Here is a 21,890-nt window from a genome sequence, read left to right as displayed (position 1 = left end):
TTCACAATCCTGTTTCCCAGAGTCAAGAGTGTCTCATGGTTTGTCTCATGTATTTAATCCATTAAATAACAATCAAAAAGGAGAACAGTCCTAAATATGGGACAATTTAAGCACCAAAGTAACTAAGGATAGTAATAAAAACAGACCACTGAAAAATTAGAAATTTGTGAATCCGTACCTAGAATAAGTATTTTTATAAACAAGGGAAGAGGCAGGGCTCTTGCTTCCAGGAGAACACCAAAGGCAAGACTGATAAATGTAGAGGGCGCATCTGAGTTGGGAAATCAACATTTTGTAACTATCATAGTAAAGACTCGTTCCCGCAAGAATCATTAATAGATGCTAAATCTAAAGGAGAGATCTGGATGACGAACAGGGTATTTGCATGGTCTCAAAGTGTCTCCATACATTACTTATGAATCACAATCTGCATTTTAACAAGCAGCACTGTTTAAGTGTCAAGGCAAATCCCAATTTATTCATACCACTTCCTGTTACAATCCAAATTCGGAACAATCTGATCTAAATTAGGGTCATGAAGCACCCTCCCCCTACCAAAAAAAACAGCGCTTTCAAATATGAAGTCACACAGGAAACAGATGGATTGCAGGGATTGTAATGAAAAAGTAAAACGCAATGATACAGTCTACTCAGTAGACGTCATTTCCACTAGTATTGAAAATAGACATGGAATCTTATTTCTTAGCATCTAACACCAAATTTATCCAATAGTAGTAACCAAATAAACAAGCTGAGGGCTGGACACAAGTGCATGGGTGTGTGGTGACAGCACCTCCCTTCCTACATTGAATCCCTATATCATTGTCATCTTAATGACACACAAACTTGTGGTTATTGCTCAAGAGTCTCACAGGCACACCTTGAGGGGAGAGATAGTGGCTTATTCCTATGTACGTCACCAGGATCTAGAACTCTGGCCTCCTAGAACTCCTGGAACCGCCTAGAGGATAAATAAAGGGATGAATGAATAATGAGTTTTAAGACTTTTAAGAGTGTTTTGTTTTTTGTTTTTAAAGATTTTTATGTATTTATCTGACAGAGAGAGAGACCACAAGTATGTAGAACAGCAGACAGAGGTGGGGGAGTTGGGGGAGAACAGGCCCCCTGCTGAGCAGAGAGCCAGATGCAGGGCTTGATCCCAGGACCCTGAGATCATGACCTGAGCCGAAGGCAGAGGCTTAACCCACTGAGCCACCCAGGTACCCCAAGAGTTTTAAGAGTTTTAAGAAAGGAAAACACAGATACATCTTTTTTTTTTTTAAGATTTTATTTATCTATCTATTTATTTATTTATTTGACAGAGAGAGATACAGTGAGAGAGGGAACACAAGCAGGGGGAGTGCGAAAGGGAGAAACAGGCTTCCCACTGGGCAGGGAGCCTGATGCGGGGCTTGATCCCAGGACCCTGGGATGACGATGTGAATTGAAGGCAGCTGTTTAACAACTGAACCACCCAGGCACCCCAAGGAAACAAGGATGCCTTTTAAATTATTTTCCATGACACATACTATACCACATTTTCTCATCAATGTTCCATGAAGGAAATAGTGTCTTGAGTGTTCTACTGTGCACATTGATTCTAGAAGGTACATCATTAAACTAGAGGCCCTCCCCAGAGGTTCTTTGTATGGCTTAATAAAGCCGTGAACTACAAAAGTAATAGTATTTTAAAAAATACATCTGTGCACATGCAAACACACACTCAGGAGGCCAAGGTGAAGATACTAGTCAAAGATGGACAATTAAAGATCAGTAAAGGCAGTAACCGCAATGGATTGAAATACATCAAATTTTTCACAATAATACTTTAAGCACACCTTATTGGTCACCGTTGGAGGACTAGGAAAACAACTCATTATTTTGAAAACTGGTAAATACAGGGAAAGAATTAAAAATGCATCGTGCTTCTCCTATACACTGTACTACTGGGTGACTAAATACAGCGGATTCTTGAACAACATAATGGCGTTGGGGCGCCGACCCTCCCACACAGTCAAAACCCCACGTAGAACTTTTGACTCCCCCAAAACTTTACTACTAAGAGCCTACTGTTGACTAGAAGCCTTATCAATAACACAAACACTCAAGTAACACATATTTCATATGTTTTATGTATTCTATACTGTATTCTTACAATAAAGATAGAGAAAATGTTAAGAAAATCATTAGGAGGAGAAAATACTGTAATGTATTTATCAAGAAAAATCCACATACAAGTGGACCTGCCCAGTTCAGATGCATGTTGTTCAGGAGTCAACTGTAACATATGAAGTAACATTTCCCTTCACAAAATCTCCTAACAAATTAAAGAATAATAGAATTTGGGCTATCACCATTTTGCACTTCATCACAGATTAAGGAAATCTAGGCCCTGAGCATCAAAGGCTGCTAACATTACAAAAAAAAAAGAAAAAAAAATACAACTTGACATTATGAGCACCTTGAAAAAGACAAATAACCATCAACAATGTAGTCTTGTGAAGAAAGCTTCTATTTCTAACTGCCAATTTATGGGAAATACAGGAGACAGGAATATGGTGAGCATTACCACATAGACACACCATCAGCAACATAAAAACCAAGGAAGCTCTATGGACTAAGCCACCCAGTTTCTTCAACAAATAAATTGCAAGAAGAAAAAGAGATGGAGAGGGAACCCATAAATTACGAGAACTAAGAGACATGAAGTGAGCGAAACATACGGACTTCAATTTGGATCCTAAACGTGTAAGAAAACTGGGGAAACCTGAATGTTGACAGGATTTGCTAATATTAAGGAAATATTATTTTTTAAAAATCTCAAGTAACTTAATGTAACCTCAGTACAAATGAAGTGGCATGATATACAGGATTTGCATCAGTTATCAAGGAGGAAGGGGCTTGGGATACAGATGATGTTAAGACTGGCCATGAATTGCTAATTATCAAACCAGACGGATGGATATAATGTTGGTTATATAAAGTTGGTTACATTGTTCTCTGTACTTTCACACACATTTGAAAATATCCATATTTTAAAATTTATAAAAAATAATGACAGAGGGGCGCCTGGGTGGCTCAGTGGGTTAAGCCGCTGCCTTCGGCTCGGGTCATGATCTCAGGGTCCTGGGATCGAGTCCCGCATCGGGCTCTCTGCTCAGCGGGGAGCCTGCTTCCCTCTCTCTCTCTGCCTGCCTCTCTGTCTACTTGTGATCTCTCTCTGTCAAATAAATAAAATCTTTAAAAAAAAAAATAATGACAGAAATTTAAATGCCTGTGTCCCACTCCCGGAGGGATTCTAATGTGGGAGCAGGGCATTCTGACACCCATGTTCTAAGGCTCTCCAGATGACTCCAGCTCATACCCAGCTTTGAAAACCATTCCACTGGAGCCGATGCTCTTTGAGACCAAATTCTATCTTTCCTAAGCAATGTTTCACTCATGACCTATGAGAGAAAACATACTTAAAGATGAATCGAATTCACTAAAGTCAGAGCCATTTTCTCACCTTAGTTCTGTGAGTAGAACATGCGTTGGGATGGCACCATGAACCTACCTTCAAATGAAATTCTTATTTTCTGTTGGTCGGCTGTCTCTACAACCAACTCTCCGACCACCTTTGTTTTTGCAAGGACCGTGCTACATTACTATTTTAAGAAAACTGATTCACTTTTCACAATCTGATTTCAAAATTTTTGTGAGTTTTCAAAAAAATAATTTTTTCATGTGAGTTTTCTAGTATCTGGTTGGTGATGACAAAATGTAATCTAATGTCGCCCATAGAGGCATTTATTTAGTCTTAATCAGTCCACAAATGAATGTTTTCCTCTTCCTATTTCCCTAACAACAGACCCTTCTTCACACTATGGTTTTCTATTGATCTCCTGTTCTTCAAACTCAAGTACAACAACTTCCATAACTTTACTCTATGGTTCTAAAGTCTTCAGAAATAGGGGAGCCCCAAGTAAATGAGAAAGATTTTTTTTTCAACGACTATCTGTCTTAGGAAAGCACAGAATTTTACCAAGGATAGGACAAAATGATGAACACTTAAATGATAGACTCAGTTCAAGTAATGAAATACATTCAAAGAAACAAAAAGTGATTCTGATTTGAAAATGAGTTCTTAGATTTTCACACATTAGAACAGAACAGAAACTCTAGAAACCAGGAAATCGGTTTTTTTAAATGCTTTACCGAATTCTATCAATATTTAAATTTTAATTTTTACTAAATTGGGTTTGGAAAGTTGTTGGTACATCTGTAGCAACCTTTTGCAATCTTAGCTTGAATCATCCATCAAAACAAATGGATAAACCATGTTACGTCATAGGTTCTAGCTGAAATGCTTAGTTTTGATGGGCACAGTCACAGGACTGAATTATCATGATGTACGTGGCCCCATCCCCTGGGACAAACCGACTGAGCCCAAGGAGGGCACCAGACCCAAGCTAGGGAATGGGACAAAACTGAGCTGGTAGACCCATAATGAAAAGAGCAGGAACCTTCCTGTGGCCCTCTGCACAATGTATGGCCCTTCCCAAAAGAAGAACCTGCTGATCGCAGGGACTTAGGAATGTTAAATTTCTGATTCTTGAAGAGATGCCAAAAATGTGGAATTTCATGTGAAATCACCCTTTTTAAATGTTAATAATTAAATCCATTTTAAAACCCCTGTGAGCAAACAAAGCATGTCCTCAGGCCACTCCTTTTTGCAAACTGGCAGCTATGTTCTTTTGCCAAGAAGAGAAAGCCGATCTAGAGCAAGAAGGAGAGACAAAGCCAACACATGGGGAGAAAACATGGGGACAGTCTTGGCAGCCTTCAGGAGGCTGGTTCCAGCTGCTCCCGAGTCCCTGCCGCATCCTTGGCCCCTTTTTTGGCTTGCTTTTTCATTTCTCCGCTGAGTCAGTGACATGCGTTGGGGTCCACCCAACAAATCCCACTTTGTGATGTGAGTTCATGTGCCTTACATTTCTATCACTTCCAGCCAACGGAGTCCCAACTGATGCATGGAATGGCTTTGAAAATACACATACAATCCAAGTCCAGGGACTCGGACCCAGGCAGAGTCAGGGCGGAAAAGATAATGACACAAAAATACTTCGTTCTGCATGAATAAAGCATGAGCTCTACGAATACCAACTCCAGCTGAAGGTGCTTCCAGGGAATTCAAATATTCTCTTATCTACAATGAAAGACAATGTCGCTTTCTCGGAGAGGCTTTCTAGGGCCCCTGCACCTCAGGTAGACCCTCTCATCCCTTGGTTTCTTTCACTGCACTGATCACAACTTGCAATTCCTTTCTTTTTCTGTGTACTAGCTTTTCGCTGATTTCTTCCACTACTATTAGGGCTTCATGAGACCGGGATCCAGGTCCGCCCTTTGCCCTCTTATATTCTTGTACGGTAGGAATATTTCCCTGTTATCACATAAACCGTGCTGCAGTCTAAAGAACATAAAGTTTACCCAAATTAGGGTCATCATAAAGATCTAGAAGGCTGTGTACACTTAACACTTGGGTGGATTCATGCAGATCTTATTTCTACTACTCACAGCCAAAAGCCTAAAAAGTTTAAGTCATCATTTCCGTGTTTCAGAAGCCAACTTGGGCAAATGGATGACATGAATTTCTATTTTTTTAATATAATGAATTTATCACTAAAGACTTGGACTCCCTTAAGGTTGTTAGTTAAGTATGTATTTGAACTTATTATGGGGTTGTCAGTATTGATAACACAGGCCCTTACCACAGAGACCTCCAGATCACCATGTTAAGTAAGTTTATTTATCAAACAAGTTTCAGGGTAAACAAAAAAATCATTGCCTTAGGGTCTGGTATTTCAATACAACAGGCCAACTCCCCATGGTTATTAATAAAATAAAAATTAGAGCAACCTAGTATTCATAAGAATCTCATCATTTCACCCACTGATTTAAGTAAGGATTTCCAAGAGGATTTTTGAACATTAATTGTTACTCAATTGGCAGTGCCTTTTCGGATTGACCATCTTCTCCTAGGACTTTGCATTCTGAGAAAGGGGCACAGGCCCTTGCAGGCACAAGCACACCATGATGGGGTAAGCGACCGGAATCACAGGGGACGTGGCTCACAGCCCCTCAGCTCAGGGTACTACTAGTCGCCGGGCAAAGAACGTGTATCGGTTAGCTAACAATCTCTCCACGGACACAAACTCACTAGGGTGGCTGCTAAACCTCTGCTAAAACTTTCTAGTAAATGAAAACACTCAAGTCTTGACTTTCCTATTTGGTAAATTTGTATTTTTTTACTGCTTTTCACGGACTAGGGCACACCAGCAGTGACAGTCCCAGGAAGACACATCTTAAGTCATCAGAGTTCTTGGTGTTTCTCTTTCTGCGTGCTCAGCCTTGCCTATGCATACTTACTTAAAGAAGGAAACTCAATTTTCCCTTCCCTTGTCCAACTGCTATTGTCATTAGCACCAGTGGATAGAATATTTTTATAGTCATCCACATATGACTCAGTTTCCATGTCTATAAAAACAAGGAAGTTGAATTAAATGATCTAAGTTCCTTTCCAGTCTTTTGCTGTTTTTTTTCTGAAACTCAAGCTGCAAAACAACTTCAGTAAGTGCCCCTGAGTGCCTAAGGCAATTTGTTTTAGGTCTTTCTGATCCCTAATGAGTATCTCTTTATATGTTCCCCTGCCAAAACACAAACACACACCTAACTGAACAAAAGCTAAATTAACTAAAACAAAAACCAGAAAGTTCAGAGGTCACCGTCAGAAGCACTCTGCTTCTAGTTTGTACCCTTATGCATATGTGATTCCCTCTGCCAGGATTGTCCTTCGTCCTGATGGAGGATCACCTGTAATTTAATACTTCGTCTAAATACTTCCTCTGCCACTTTCCTAAATCTCCCGGAGCAAGGCTGACCCTCCCATAAGTGGACCCCCTGCCTGCCGATAAGCCTACTGTTTCACTGAGATAAACCAATAATTTCCTCTTAGATGAGGTCTATTTCTCCCACCATACTGAGGGCTGCCCATTCGTCTTTGTGTGCTCAGCATGCCTGGTACTTAGGAGATACTTAGTACTTGGCAAAAATAACCGAGTTCTCCATCTGGGTTGAGAGGTCTGGTCTCAAGAGGATATCTGGTAACTGGTAAACTTTAAAAAGTTAATTTATTTCTATGATGACTTTCCTGAACTACAAAGCAACTGAACTATAGTGGGAGGTAATTTGCAAGCTCTAGCTTTTTTTTTTTTTTTTTTTAAGTATACGGTATTTTTTAAATAAAGTCCTCTTCCACCATATGCTCACCCCCAGTGGAATCCAGGATTTCACTGGTCTTGGAGAGGTCTACCAATGTATACAGACTTCAGTTCCTTCCACCTGCAGAGGCAGCCTCAAAGGTCCACTTTGTCTTGGGTGCCTGGATGGCTCATTAGGTTAAGTGCCTGCCTTCGGCTCAGGTCATGATCCCAAGGTCCTGGGACTGAGTTCTGTAGGGAGTCTGCTGCTCCCTCTGCCCCCAACCTCTGTGTTCACGCTCCCTCAAAAATAAATAAATAAATCTTTAAAAACAAAATAGAACTACTTTCTCTCTCAGTAGCTGCAGGTCAAATCTGGAACTAGCAGACATGGCCCTGTTCTAAATTACTCATCCAAACACAGTCCAGTTTAGAAATGTACTACTATTATTTTCACTTCTACAGCATCTACTAGTATATCGTAGCACTCAAACAGAGCTTGGAGAACTTGTAAGGTCACTTAACTAGTCTTGGGAAGGCCTAGAACTCCAGCAGTCTAGCTTAGGAGCCATGACACAGAGCTGCTCATTAGTGGACTGGGGTGGGGCAGGGAAGACCTTCAAACATGGTGTGAAATAGTGGAATTTTTAGCAATGACACAGAACTGTGGAGCAGAAAGTTCGTTAAAGAGAGAAAGACAGGGATGCCTGGGTGGCTCAGTTGGTTAAACAGCTGCCTTTGGCTTAGGTCATGATCCCAGCGTCCTGGGATCAAGTCCCACACTGGGCTCCTTGCTCAGCGGGGAGCCTGCTACTCCCTCTCTCTCTGCCTGCCATTCTGTCTGCCTGTGCTCACTCTCTCTCCCTCTCTCTCTCTGACAAATAAATAAAATCTTTTAAAAAAAAAAAAAGAGAGAGAGAGAGAGAAAGACATAGGCAACTAAGGGACAAGTTCTAGGAGGAAAGAAACCACAAAAAGCAGTTCCCATTCAGCCTAAAGAACCGAAAGCAGAGATTTGAAAAGATGGGTCCACTCATGTTCATGGCAGCACTGTTCACATCGGTCGAAAGTGAAAGCAACCCAAGTGTCCACTGAAGAATGAATGGAAAACAAAACGTGGTCTATCCATAAGATGGAATATTATCCAGTCTGAAAAGGGAATGAAATTCTAACAGAAGCTCCAACACGGATGAACCTTGAGGACATGAGGCTAAGTGCAATAAGCCAGACACAAAAGGACAAAGACTACACGATTTCACAGAAAAGTCGATTCATAGAGATGGAAAGTTGACTAGTAACTGCCAGGGGCCAGGGAGGAGAGGACAGGAGCTTGTGCTTAAGGAGCACAGAGCTGCAAAATGGGGATGACTGACAATGTTCTGGAGAGAGACGGAGGTGGGTGACTGCCCAACGCCGTGAATGTACTTAATTCACGCTTAAAAATCGCTAAAAAGACAGACAGACATGCGACAAATCTTGATCTCAGGGTCATGAGTTCAAGCCCCACATTGGGTGTAGAGCTGACTTTTCAAAAAGATGCTAAAATGACCAATCTTACGCTATGTATATTTTACCACAATTTTTTTCAGTAGTTCTGTACCAACTACAGTGTGGGACAGGAGGAGAAACATTCGGTTTGAAGACCAGAGTCTGCCACCAGGCAGCTAATGCCCTTAGTTCCCTCAGTGAAGTCGCTTTCCTCAGCTCGGTCTCTTCTGTTAAATGCACAGGGCACATGTACCTTCAGGTTATTATGGACACTAAATAAGAAACCACCTATCGTAATACCTGGCTCCGAGTAATCTCTTACCTGGTTTTTGGACATCATTCTGATATTCTAGAAAGTCCTGAGAAAGAAATTGGTCAAGCAGCCAAACAACTTGAAGGCAGGATGAGTTGCCAGTCCTTAAGAAGGACAAGAATAGGCCAGGGGGATTCTTTTCCTGAGACTCAGTCCTCGGAGAGCACAGATGACACCAGTCCAGACCACACTGCGAAGGAAGAGGTCTGGCTTCTAGACCTTGTTCAGCCCCTCACTCACTGTATGACTTCACTACACTCGGCCTCCACAGTCACCCCATCTATCTTTCAGGGTAACTGGGAAGGAACAAATGGGAAAATTCGTACAAAAGGCTTTGGGGCCTCGGAAGCATTTTCGATATAGAAACAAGGAGTGTTATCACCAGAGGCCCTTCAGAGCTTTCTTTCTTCTCCATCACCCAAAAGACCGTATCACTCACCCTCAGAGGCATTGCTAGTGGGCATCTCCAGACCTACCCCAAATCTCCTCCCGTAGCTCTGGAAATTTCTCTAACAGTCCTTCATTCTCTTTCCTGCTAGGCTGTGCATGAAGGGATAGGGAACCTAGGGAAGCTGCCATCTAGCCAGCTGTGACTAGGGAGCTACAGTGCCAGAAAAGGGTCCACCTTCTCTCTGGGGGCAGCATACAGAACATCCAGTCCCCACCAGAAGTGCAGATGTCACCCTCCTTCCCTCATTACTAGAACTCCCTTCCCAACAGGACTGTCGCCATTCTCTGAAATGACTTATTCCACCTTCCAACCCACCCACCCCGGCAAGCACCAGCCAATTCTTTAAGACCCTCACCTCTTCCAAGAACGCTCTTCTGTCTTTTAGCTTCCCGGAGACTTGGGTGTGCCCTGGGACACCTATCTTAAGCAGATACTATCTTCCTCTCCCACCATGTGCCTCAGGGCCAGGAAGAAAGTGTCCTTCCTCCCTCCCACTATCACTTCTAACAGAAGACTTCCTTCAGAAAAATATTCTCCTTCCTCTTGCAAAAAGCCTGCAGCTTCAAGGCATGGGCAATCCACTCCCCCGCTCCCACCACCACCACCCTGCTGCCCTCGGGTATCTCTGGACCTCGTCACCTCCCTCATCTATTGCTGGTATTTGCTTCCGGTTCACAGACTTCCTTTCTACTCCATCTCCTGTCATCCTCCTCAGGGACTCCTACGTTCATAGGGATGACCCGTCACAGGGCTCCACCTCTCCCAAGTCCTTGGCCTCTTCTCTGAAAACCAATTCCTTCTTTCTGTAACACGGTTGTGTTCAGGCCCTGAGCATCGCCATCAGAAACGCTGTCTCCTCCAGCCTCGGCCTCCTTCCTTTTAGCTCTCTTGCTTAAATACCCACTACCCTACCACTGCCACAGTTCCCTGCCTGCTGGTCACATGCGAGCACAGACCTCTAGGAGAGGCCCTCTAGCACTTTCTCTCCGGGCCCCACCCCGTCCTCAGAAGCTTAGGTCTCACAATATGAAAGCCCTCTTGCTGACAGACCTGCCCTCGCCCCTCTCATTGCCTGCCAGCCCCAGTACCTGGCAAGCCAAGGAGCATTGCTGGAGAGGGAAAGAGTCTTGCAGCTGGCCTCCTGAAGCTTCATATGAAACACATTTATGACCCTAAACCAGGAATGGGCAATTCACTCTCCACTGCCTAGAAATCTTACTGTGACTTCCCCCCATGCCCTCCCAAGCTCACTCTGGACAGATAACCCTGCCTCATTTTTCCCAAACACAAGTCATCAGGGACAAACTCTACAAACCTCCCAGCATGCGTGTCTATGTCCTCCCATCTCCTGCTACAGGGATAGCGCAGTACTGCTCTTAGCAACAACCAAGCACGCCACACAGGCTCTAAGAGACTCAATCTGCCCTACCTCTATGCCCAGGAGCGTCATTCCTGCCATTATTCCCTTTTCCTGCATCATGAGTCAGTCTTTCCCTCAGTAGGGGATCATCCCCCCCTCCCCAGCACAGACACTTTCTACTTAATCTCCATCCTAAAGACACATTCCCCCCTCTGATGGCCATAGGCCCTCTAGCTAGTGACACAATCTCCCCCAGCCCTAGTTATCTATACCAAGGCTTCTCAAACTTGAGTTACCTGGGAAGCTCCTTAAAGTGTGTATTCTGATTCAGTAGGTCTGGGGTAGAGCCCAAAGGTAGTCAGCACTGCCAACCAACTAACCAACTCCTAGATGACTGGGGGAGGGGGGGGGGGCAAGGATCCCACTCTGCATAACAAGGCGCTGGGTTTCCTTTACTCACAAAATCCCTTCTAGTGTGGCTCCCTCCCCCAACAAAGCTTCCCTGAAACTGGGCTGGTCAGGATCGCCAATAAACCCCACATTGCAAACTCCAGTAAAAACTGTTCTCTTTCTCCTCGCCCATTCACTCCCCCCACCCTTTTACAAAGGAGCTTGTAATAACCATGAGAGAACACTGTTTAGAAAGGGGAAAGCCCATAGGAGGCCAGTTCAAACCCCTCTCTTTGGCATCTCCCTCCGGAGAGGGTCTGGCCCGGCCCTGAGAGCACCGCACTCTCCCATGGGCCTTGCAGCTTCTCTGGCAGCATCCAGCATCGCTGGCCAGCCCTTCCTCCTCTCCCTGGCATCTAAGTGTCAGACCCCCTCGGAGCTCTGTCTTACACTGTTCCCACCCCTATACCCCCCCTTTAGCAGCCTCAGCCGCTCTGGTGGCTCTACAAGCAGCTCCCAAACCTTTCAAACGCAACCCAGAGCCTTCTCCTGACCTCCAGTCTCCTTTCCCTCTGCCTGACAGCCACCCCTCCCCACATGGGTGTCCCAAACCCAAAGGGAGCACCTTTTGTTATTATATGCAGTCTCTTGTCCTCAGTTCCTGAAAAGCTTCAGAGCCTTAAAGATGAAAGGAGGGGATTATTATTCATAACAAGTCCTTTCTACCACAACTGGGTTCCTGCTAATGAGGGGACGTTTAGACCACCTAGGACAGGGGCTGGCTGCCAGAGGAACCAACCTTGAATAGGGGTTTAGAACTTCCAGTCCTACCCCCTGACCTCTGGGGAAGGGAGAAGGGCTGAAGGGTGAATCAATCCCCAATGGCAACGATTTCACCAATCAGGTCTAGGTAATGAAGCCCCAGTAAAAACCCAAAAGGATGTTCGAGAGCTTCCAGGTAGGGGAACCAGACAGAATACTTCCATGTGCCACCATGGTGGGCCACCAACTCCTTTGTTCAAGACCTGACCCTATGTATCTCTTCATCTGGCTGTTCATATCCTTTAAGATCCCTCGTAATAAAGCAGTAATCGAGTGAGTAAATGGGTTTCCCGAGTTCTGAGAGGCGCTCTAGAACATTAATCAAACCCAAGCAGGGGGTTAGGAAAACCTCTGATTTATGACTCAGTCAAAAAGCACAGGTAACAATCGGGGCTTGCAACTGGCATCTGAAAGTGGAATGTGGTCTTGTGGGACCAAGCCCTTAATCTGTGGACTCCGATGCTGTGACCAGGTAAACAGTGTCAAAATTGAGTTGAAATGTAGAGACCCAGCTCGTGTCAGCAGAGGATTGTGCGGTGGGGCTGGAAAAACCACACACATACACCCCACCCTGGAACTGGGTACAGAAACCCTTTAGACGTGAAAAAAATGGCAGAAATTAATGAATGAGCACATATAATTTTAGATTGTAAAAAGGCTTAACATGCAAGTATGAGTAGAGATACCACCTTAACTAAATCCACTACTAAGAAGAGGACCAGCCAATCCACACTCTATGACCGCCCACACCGATCCTTTCCTGTTTTACTGGCAGAGTGGGGTGGGAGGAAGGAGAGGGACGATAGGGAGGCAGGATGAAAGAAAAGAAAAATACTAGCTCACAAATGAGGGCAGCAAATGCGACAAAAGCCAGAAATGGGAGGAAAGGAAACACAAGCTGTGCTGAGTGTCCAGTCTGCCCCACAACGACTCGAGCAAACTTCAACTGGGCTGGGATGAACAAAAGCCATTCTCACCAGCCTTCGCTTTCTGAAGTTACATTTTAATATGATTTATGAACTCTCTCATTCTAAATATGCATCATTCCAAGGATATTTGTTAAATGAAAATACTACAATCACAGAAGTTTCAGAGATGGAAGGGAACTCAGAGGTCAATTAATCAGGCTTCAGGCTCAGGATGCCTCCTCTCTCCACCTTCAGGGAGATTTCATCTAGAAGATAAAAGAATAAAGTCCTTGCAGCCAGGTGGATAATTAAAAAGTATTAGGTTTTCAAAAGAGAAATGAAAAAGTGCTGGCCAAATAAATATTGTCCAAAGATTTAAAATAATTGGTGGGGGGGAGGAGAGCAGGGTTTAGGTTCTCCAAGATTTTTTTTTGTAGCTACTTTGCCAATGAGTTTTATTTTTAAAAATACACAGATGATTAATGACTAATTTTAAGCTGTTCATCAAGGAGCTCATTTGGCAATAATTTTTTTTTACCAATTTGTTTTAGGGTTTAAAAAAAAAACTCAGCTGTTCCATTTGCTTTAGGGATCAGCAAGATTTAAATTTCTAATTTCCAAAGCTACTGCATATTTGGCTAATTAATTCGAGCATATGACAAAGAAGAACTAGAAGAAAGAACATAAAGTTAAAAGTCTAATATTAAAAGTTTCTAAAATGGTAAAAACTCCAGCTGCATTTTATTCTCCTGGAGTACATACTTTAGTATGCATGTGAAACAAAGATTTTTCTCAGTAATGTCTGTCTAAACCTTCGAAAGGAAATCTGGTGGCCTCAGACAATGTCAAGGGTCCTCAAGCTCCCCTCATGCAGTCCCTCCCACATTGTGCCATGTCTGGTCTATGTCCCAGTAGAAGGGATGGTATGTCACCTCCAAGATTAGATACAAAAATATCATACTTTCCATCTTGATGGTCTGCTTTCTATCTCTCCCTCTCTCAGATCACTTGTTCTGGGGAGAAACTCAGTGACCATGTTGTGAAGGGTCCTACGGAGAGGCCCACACCATGGGGTACTGAAGATTCCCACCAGCAGCCATGTGAGTAAGCCAGAATCTGGAAGCAGATTCTCCAACCCCGGTCTAGCCTTCAGATAACAACAACCTCAGAAGAGACTCTAAGCCAGAAGCACCCGCCAAGCTGTTCCCAGATTCCTGAACTTCTGAAACTGTAGGAGATGATACATGTCTGTTGCTTGAAGCTATTACATGTGAGCTAATAAAGTATGCAGTAGAAAATTCATTCAAGACAGACAGACTACAGATGTGGCCAACTACACGGACCAAACTTCCATATTTCCTTCAACTCATGCCATATACTAAGTAAAATTACGTAGTTTGACATGTTTTCGTTTGGATTAGACCGCACTTGAAATTGTTTTATGTCAATTCCCAATCTGGTGGGCCTCAAGTATACAAAAGCAATCACAATATATTAGCAATTAGCAATTAGTATGCAAAAGCAATCACAATATATTAGCAATTACTGGGTAACAGCACTATTTCCTGCATTTAGATTTCAGGTTTTTTTTCAAATAGCATAAACTCCCCAAAGATTCACTGACACCCATCACAGAGAACACGAACACAAATTATAAGCAGTTCCTTTTTTTAAGAGTAACACAAACTTGAAATGCCTTTCCTCTTTGACTTCCCACTTCCACATTCTTTTCATCCTTCTTCCCACTCTCACCCATCCAAAAGCTCATACACCCTCTTGCCCACTGGCCCCTCTCCTTTTTGATACCTGTAAGAATGTGTAGACATATACGCCCATGTTTGTATTCCTAAGTAATCAAAAGAACTGAGGAGCCAAACGAGTCAGTTGGTGACCAAATCTCCAGGCCAGATATGTATCTGGTATTAGCTAGATCGGTGGGTCTGTGCCAATAGATAGCAGATGCTCAATAAAATGTTCATTTCCCTTCTCTTCCTTACCCACCTCCCCTGTGATTAGGAAAGAGTTCCATTTTCTCTGGTACTCTGGTCTCTCTGATTCAAGCTTCTCAACAACACATATTCACTTGAAAAAAAAAAAATCTCAAGTATCTCCCATATCTAACAGCAGGGGCTGTGTGTTTGGAACTGATTGGAGCCAATGAAAAGTGGGACTCTTGCCTATCATCTCGAGACAAGTTACACTGGGAACATTAGAAGAGTTCACCAAGATCTCTTCCAACACTCTTCTTACACTGTCTACAAATTTAGCTCTCAGAAAACATCTCCACCAATGTTTCTAACTTCCATAAATTCCATGAGTGGAGAGGAATTTAGTAACTGAATGCCAACAGGCATTGTGGGATTGGGTGAATGTGGCACAACGGATTACCTCAACTCTCTGGCTTACAAATTTCCAGAGGCTCGAGCCATCTCCAGCCAAGGCAAGATTACCTTTAAGAATTAAGCCAAGAGGGCGCCTGGGTGGCTCAGTGGGTTAAGCCGCTGCCTTCGGCTCAGGTCATGATCTCAGAGTCCTGGGATCGAGTCCCGCATCGGGCTCTCTGCTCAGCAGGGAGCCTGCTTCCCTCTCTCTCTCTCTGCCTGCCTCTCTGCCTACTTGTGATCTCTGTCTGTCAAATAAATAAATAAAATCTTTAAAAAAAAAAAAAGAATTAAGCCAAGAATTCAGAACTTTTCTACTTCCACTTTCTACCAACACCCATCTAGATCCCATCTGACATTCAAATTCTTGTCTTCCTACCTATGTGTCTTGGTCCCATGTTCACAAAGTCCTGGGAAAGTTTCTACCGCAAGGGAAATCTTGCTGAGTGAGATCTCAGATCTCCATTGTTTCCAATGGGAAATACCATGAAAAGAAAAGGAAGGAAAGACCCAGATATGGTCAGAAGAAAGCAGACGAGGGGACAGGAGTAAAACCGCACACAAGGAATGTGTATCCCTGGTTTTATTCCTACCCCTACCTCCATCCCACCCCCACTACCACAAAGAACACCTTCAACATTCCTAATTTCATGTAATCCTAACAGGCAGGGACAACTATTGCCACCTTCTCACTGCTGTAGACTAAGATAGCTAAGACGGGTGAAAAGTCACGCTCAAGATCCCACCCTTAATAAAGTTTCAAAACCAGGATCAAACCTAGGTCTTCACAACCCGACCTCCTTTTCTTCCCAATATTCCATGCCGCTTCCACAGTCACTCTATTTCTGAGGACTTCCATGTTCTAATTCTATTGCTCCAGATTTAAAGAACATTGCCTTCACCTGTTTGGGCTTTGACATCCAAGAACCTCCCTGCTCAGCTGTAGAACGTGGGTCATTTACACACCTAATGAAAGATACGCTGCAGTCTTTGACAATCAGTGCCCACCATCCATCCCCAAAACTTACAAAGAAATGAAGTTAGAAAGCTAGGTCAAAGCAGAAAGTTTCCTGATCTACAAAGGTTGAAACCACCTTGCAGGGAAAGTAAATGAAGAATCAGCCAAGTCTCTTCCAGGGGCAATTCCAAAGGAGTCCCCCAGCCCCAAGAACTTCTCCCCCAAAGACTCACCTGATAAAAATATCAAAGCTCCAACCTTTCCAATATCCATCTGTAAATTAGCCCAGAAAGGACACAGCTCAAACAAGCAGTCTGGGCACACCTATCTCTGCCACTAGCAGTTCCGAACCAACCACGACCAGGATAACCTTATACACGAGGGCAAGAAAAGAGGGGTAGGGAGCCTGGTCCAGCCAAACAGTTCAAGTCCGTGGTGCTTCCTATTAGAAGCTACATCGGGTGTCAGCCTCTATCAGAAAGGAACTAAAGGGTGGGGAATGGAGGGGGGAGCAAAGAAACAACTTAAGGCTCACTTGCAAGACAGGACCAAAAACAAACAGACCAAACAACTTTTGGAACACGGCCCCGGTTCAGTCCAAGTTCTTAAGGTACTAATAAGTTTTTGCAACACGATTATAGCTCTCACCCTGCCCACAGCGGCAGCTAAGGAACTGAGGAAGTGGACTATCCTCGGGCTGGAGGCCCGAAAGTGCAGGAAGTGGAAGCAGAGGCCATTTGTGGGAAAAGGGAAGGAGCGGCGAAAAGGGAGAGGCTGGGGCGCCGCCCCCATTTCCTCAGCCCCGGGGCCGCTCTCTGAGGCTTTCTCCAGGGGACCTGCGGGGACCGAAAGCGGCCGGCAACCCCGCGTCACCCTCCGCCGCCGTCCACAGCCTGCACGCTGAGCGCTGGGCCAGGCGTCCACGGAGGGCCGGGCGGTGCACCCCACCTCCCCAGCCCGCGCTCCACTCCTCCCGGAGCGGGCCTGTTGAGGCGCGAGCACCCTTACCTGGGACCCGTCCCGCGCCGCCTCGACCGTCCGCTCTGGTCCCGTGGCTCTTAAACCTGCCCCGCCCTCTCCTTCGCCTCCTCCCGGGACCGGACCCCAGCAGTCCCCTGCCGATTTGTCATTGAGCAGCCCAGGTTCGCTTCCCCACCCCCGAGCGCGCCCCCGGCGTCGCCTAGGCAACCCCGCCTCCCGAGAGAGCGCGCTTTCCTTCCGCTCCCGCCCTCCCCCTGGGGGCCACGCCTACTGAGAGCCTATTAGCCAGTCCGAAGTGGGGCTGGGAGACTGGGGCGAAGGCTCTGCCAGTGAGAAGCCGCCGCGGGCGGGAGGGGCGGGCTCTGCACGCCTGCCCCGCCCACCTCCCCTTCCTCCTCCTTCCCGCGGCCGACTTGCTGCGCGTGACCGCTGCTGCAGTGGAGCAGTAGAGTTGGGCTGGGGACTCTGGGCGTGGGCGGATGGACAGCGCTCCAGTCGTGGATTTGGGTCAGAGCGAGGTCAGACTAGTGGAAAGCAAAAGGGAACAGCAGACCGATATAGAAAAACCAAAATTACGATGCGGCGCGGGCGTGTCTCCGGATCCAGGAGGCTGTCGGACGCCCGCCGGGGGCACCTGAGGCAGCGGGACTTCCGCCTGCTGCCACGACTGGCCTGGCTACATGACATCCCATTAGCAGTAACGGAGTTACTTGACCAGTGCCTAGCAATAGATACTGACCCAGATCACATACGCGGGGGAGAATCCTAACCCCAGGTTCCTTGAGGCAGGAAGTGCAGTAGGCAAGCTCACGGACAGGTTTTTCTCCCACAACCTGCCCCCTCTCCCCCCGTCATTGTCCTCCAAATCCAGGGAACTTGTCATTTTCTATCCAAATAGGGTTTCACCTTGGGTTGATTTTCCTAACACCCCGCCCCTCCCTAGAGCTGAATCCTCTCCAACCCCCTTCAGCAGAATTTGTGGCCCCACTGACCCTTACACAAACCACATGGCCTGTCACACTGTATCATAATTGTCTAAAGGCCCGCCTCTATAATCTCTAGGGATGGAAACTCTCTTGTTCAAGTTCACATCCACAGCAGCTAGCTAATTCTCTCCTTGTTAAAAATTACACGTTAGGATGCGTGTGTGTTTTAATGAGAGGCTTTGTGCCTTGATTAAATTGCTATGTAAAAGCAACTAACAGACCTAGGCCCTCCACCAAGAGCTGTACCAAAAAGCACAGACCTTTACCTTAGTTTTCAACAGGAGGCTTAACAAAAGAACGTGTGACTGGGAAAGTATCCTAGTGTTAGACCACCTTAAACTTTCTGTTTTATCTTTCTCATACATATTAAAGACTTATTGTATATGGCAGAAACACTGCTAGGTACTGTAAGGGAGAAAGGGAAGAGGTGTCTTAAAACGGAAGTTCTCCAGTATTTATTAGAGCCTAGAAGAAGAATCAGACGCAAACCTCTTCTTACGGAGTAATGATTTAAGTGCACAGGTTTGGAATCAGGAAGCCGAGGGTCAACGGAGGACTCTGCCATAGAACTAGCAGTTGTTTTAGGAAGTTACTTAACCTCTGTGGGCCTCAGTATCCCCAGCTGCCAACAGGAGCAGTACGTCTACTAGGAACTGGGGAGTGCTACGATCTTGGAGAGTGGCCAAAAATGTTAGCCTAAAGAGCGATTGCCACCAGAGGCCACGAAGTATACTCAACCCAGGGAAAACATTTCCTCCCAAGGCCCATGATATCGGGGAGCGTGGGACACCACCATCGTGCCGCCAAAGCTGTTTGCCACATGGTGGAAAGGAGCTGCTGTCGTGATGCCATTTTATCCAGTGGAAGTTTAAATAAGAGAGCTGCCTGCAGCATCCTGCCCGAGTGAAATGAGTTGTTCAGGGTCATGGACAAATCAGGATTTTCCCATTCCTACACTGACAGCAATCACGGGAGATTCTCTCACCTTTCCTGGGATGTATAACTGCCATTCTTTTGGATTAGTAAAGCGGTGTGATTCAGGATGGACGGTCTCTCAACCCCTAACCACCTGTCTACCTGCCTCAGCCTCAGTAGGAGCATCTGTTCAACTCTTGGGGATGCCAGGCGCTGGCTGAGTATGGTAGGTTCAGAGGACAATGGCAGGAATCTTTTGGAGAGGCTGTCTCCCAGCACAGGAACACATCCTACCAGAGAAAGAGCATTGGCAGACCCCGGCTGTGGCTGCCTCTAGGATTGCTTCTGTCAGTCCTCAGGATGCTCTTGTCTGCTGGGCTCTCAGCTCTTGAGGGAACTCTGCCTCCCAGCAGAACCAACGGCCTGAGAAATAGGAATACAAGATCCCCAGCAGGTCCTGCAAGGTTCCTCTAACCCTCGGCAGCTGTGGAAAGAACATTCTAGACACTCCCTCCTTCAAAAGTATTTACTGAGTATTGTGTGAGTCTTTAGGGCTGTTTAATATTTGCACTTCTGTCTCCTGGGCACTGGATAGGATGGAACTTTCTAGCTCCCTGTGTGGGATGAGGCTGTGTGATTGGCTCCAAACAATGACTTGTGAGTGGAAGGGACACATAAATCATTTGGGGGGGGGGGGGGGTGGAGAACTTATTTGCCAACGTGAGACCCTCCATAGCCCTTGTCTCTATGGTATGGCCACTGGGAATGTTTGGGTGGTAGCTGGGACCCCCCAGCGTGCACAGCGCTCCCCCTGCCAACCCATGGTGGACATTTAGCATGACTGAGAAACAACCTCTGTGGTTTGAAGGCACTAAGACTTGCAAGTTGTCTGTTATTGCCGCATAGCCTCGCCTGCTCTGAATGACCTCAGGTGTGCTAAGCTGGGGACGCAGTGCTGAACAGCTCAGAGAAGAGAATAATAAACCAGTAGATGACAAACCAGTAGACAAATAAGAATGGTGTCCTTACAAATTGCTTGGGACTGTGTAGTGAAAAAGGGTCTCTGTTAGGAGGTGACTGTTAAGCTATGCCCTGAGGGGGGAAAGGGACTCTATCTTGAAAAAGGCTGAGGGAGAGGGGAAGGAGAGGGGAGTATCTCGGGCAGAGGAAGAAGCATGTGCAAACTCCTACAGCAGAAGAAGGCTTGGTCCTCTTAAGAAGAGCCGGGAGATTCTGGTGGAATGCAGTAAGCAGGGGGAATGAGGCCACACAAGGACAAAGAGGAAGGTGGGAGCCAGCCGGGGTGGGGGATTCTAGGTGATGATTAGGAGATTGGAATTTACTCCAGGTGTGATGGGGAGTGACTGAGGAGGTTCAAGCCAGGAGGGTGACGTGTTTGATCCAGGTTTTGAAACAACAGCTCTGGCTATTGTGTGACAAATGGGCTTCAAGGGGCAGATGTGGGAATGGAGGTCAGGAGGCTGCTGCAGGAGTCCAAGCCAAAGTGGGGTCCACAGGAGCAGAGGCTAGAAGGGTAATCTGCCTTCCAATAACAGGAGATGTGGGGAGACTGCAGGAGGGGGTGAGCAAGAGAGCTGATGACTAAAACCAGGGTTTTCTCCCGCCAAACTCTCAAAGGAAGCAGGGGCAAGTTGCAAGCCAGACACACACACACACACACACACCCCGTGCTTTGTCCCCAGGAAGATAGGGCTCAAAAGCCATGCAGGAACAAGGAAGGGTGTGGAGCAGAGAGCTGACCAATTTCCTGGGACATGGACTCGAATCAGAGACATGTTCCTGGGAGGCTGCAGTGTTACCTAAACTGATGGTACTGCAAGACAGAGTCTGACAAGCTCCCACATCCCCGTGGGCATTTGGTGCTTGGGGTCCACCTGAACTGGAAAAGAAAGGGTGCTACCCATCTATAGATGGAAAAACAAAACCATTATTGCCTACTCAGTGTTAATGAATCTACTGTAAATAGCAAAACTAGGGGCATCCGGGTGGCTCAGTCAGTTAAGTGTCCCACTCTTGATTTCAGCTCAGGTCATGATCTCAGGGTCATGGGATTGAGCCCCACGTCAGGCTTGGCACTCAATGGGGAGCCTTCTTGAGATTCTCTCTCTCCCTCTGCCCGTACCCCCAGTCACGTCCCTGCTTTCTCTTTCTCTCTCTCAAATAAATAAATAAATCTTTTTTAAAAATAATAACACTAGATAGAGTTCACCTTCAGCACTTGGGTCATCTTTCTTTTTTTTTTTAAGATTTTATTTATTCATTTGTTAGAGAGAGAGAAAGAGAGCACAAACAGGAGGAGCAGCAGGCAGAGGGAAAAGCAGGCCCCCCACTGACCAAGGTGCCCAATGTGGGACTCGACCCCAGGACCCCAGGAACACAACCTGAGCCAAAGGCAGATACTCAACTGACTGAGCCACCCAGGCGTCCCTTGGGTCATCTTTCTATTCCAGGTTTTCACCCTTCTGTGCCCATGTGTTCTCTCCCCACTCCCTGCGATCTCATCCTATTCTCAGGAGCGGGTCTCATACCCTCATTCACACTCAGGACTAAATAATTAATGACAGTTCAGTAGGTGCCTACTTCTTCCTAGACTTTTGGATCACCCAGTTGGTAAAAACCTAAGGCCAGGGGAAGTCTTCAGGGGAGGACTGGAGATCTTTAATTCACAACCACTAGAA

General features: G+C 45.7%; 1 protein-coding gene across 1 annotated transcript in view; it reads right to left on the bottom strand.

The window, feature by feature from the left end:
• Positions 1 to 17,516, bottom strand: part of RALB (RAS like proto-oncogene B) — a 43,983-nt gene extending 26,467 nt beyond the window's left edge. The window contains exon 1 of the mRNA XM_032353895.1: positions 17,318 to 17,516. The gene's annotated coding sequence lies outside the window, so the exon portion shown is untranslated. The remainder of the gene's footprint in view (positions 1 to 17,317) is intronic.
• Positions 17,517 to 21,890: the final 4,374 nt, after the last annotated feature.

The sequence above is a fragment of the Mustela erminea genome, chromosome 8 (assembly GCF_009829155.1).
Source record: "Mustela erminea isolate mMusErm1 chromosome 8, mMusErm1.Pri, whole genome shotgun sequence".
NCBI classification, from domain to species: Eukaryota; Metazoa; Chordata; class Mammalia; order Carnivora; family Mustelidae; genus Mustela; species Mustela erminea.
This window is presented reverse-complemented; position numbering and strand designations above follow the sequence as displayed.